The following is a 1,430-nucleotide window of genomic DNA, read 5'->3' on the forward strand; positions in this document are numbered from 1 at the left end:
CATTGACAGAGGAGAATTGATCATTCAAGTGAATGAAGAATCCTTTATGTTTAAAGCTCAAGGATATCCCTCTGTAACCATGGAGAGGAAGCATGAAGAGCTTCTCTCAAAACAAAGTCAAACAGAGCCCCCACAGTCAAACTCTAAGTTTGGTGTTGCGAGGCCACAACCAAATTCTAAGTTTGGTGTTGAACCCCCACATTCAAACTCTAAGTTTGGTGTTGGGAGGTTCCAACATTGCTCTGAGCATCTCTGAGGCTCCATGAGAGCCCACTGTCAAGCTACTGGCATTAAAAGAGCGCTTGTTGGGAGGCAACTCAATGTTATATTTTATCTATTTTCCTTTGTTATTTTATGTTTTCTGTAGGTTGATGATCATGAGAAGTCACAAAATCAATTGAAAAAGCAAAAACAGAATGAAAAATAGAAAGAAAAACAGCACACCCTGGAGGAAGATCTTGCTGGTGTTTAAACGCCAGTAAGGCTAGCAGATGGGCATTTAACGCCCAGTCTGGCACCATTCTGGGCGTTTAACGCCAGAAAAGGGCACCAAACTGGCGTTAAACGCCAGAAAAGGGCAAGAACTTGGCGTTAAACGCCAGAAATGGGCACCAGCCTGGCGTTTAACGCCAGAATTGGCATGAAGAGCAATTTTGCTCGCCACTTGGTGCAGGGATGACTTTTCCTTGACACCTTAGGATCTGTGGACCCTACAGGATCCCCACCTACCCCACCACTCTCTCTCTTCTTCACTCATTCACCAATCACCTCAACACCTCTTCCCCAAAAACCCTTCACCTATCAAATCCCATCTTTCTCTTCACCACTCACATCCATCCTTCATAAACCCCTCTTCACTCCTTCATTTTCACACACCCTAAACACCCCTTCTCCCCCTTTGGCCGAACCACAAAGCCATCTCCATCTCCTTCATTTCCTCTTCTTCTACTCTCTTCTTTCTTCTTTTGCTCGAGGACGAGCAAACCTTTTAAGTTTGGTGTGGTAAAAGCATTACTTTTTGTTTTTCCATAACCATTTATGGCATCCAAGGCCGGAGAAACCTCTAGAAAGAGGAAAGGGAAGGCAAAAGCTTCCACCTCCGAGTCATGGGAGATGGAGAGATTCATCTCAAGGGTGCATCAAGACCACTTCTATGAAGTTGTGGCCTTGAAGAAGGTGATCCCCGAGGTCCCTTTCAAACTCAAGAAGAGTGAATATCCGGAGATCCGACATGAGATCCGAAGAAGAGGTTGGGAAGACCAAGTCTTCACAGTCATTTGTGAAGAGGGCGCCCAATGGACGAGTGATTCAATAGGGAAGCCGGTTCAACTGAGGAGGCATGACCTCAAGCCCGTAGCTAGAGGATGGTTGGAGTTTATCCAACGCTCAATCATTCCCACTAGCAACCGGTCCGAAGTTACTATAGACCG

Source organism: Arachis duranensis, chromosome 9 (assembly GCF_000817695.3).
Source record: "Arachis duranensis cultivar V14167 chromosome 9, aradu.V14167.gnm2.J7QH, whole genome shotgun sequence".
Classification (NCBI taxonomy): Eukaryota; Viridiplantae; Streptophyta; class Magnoliopsida; order Fabales; family Fabaceae; genus Arachis; species Arachis duranensis.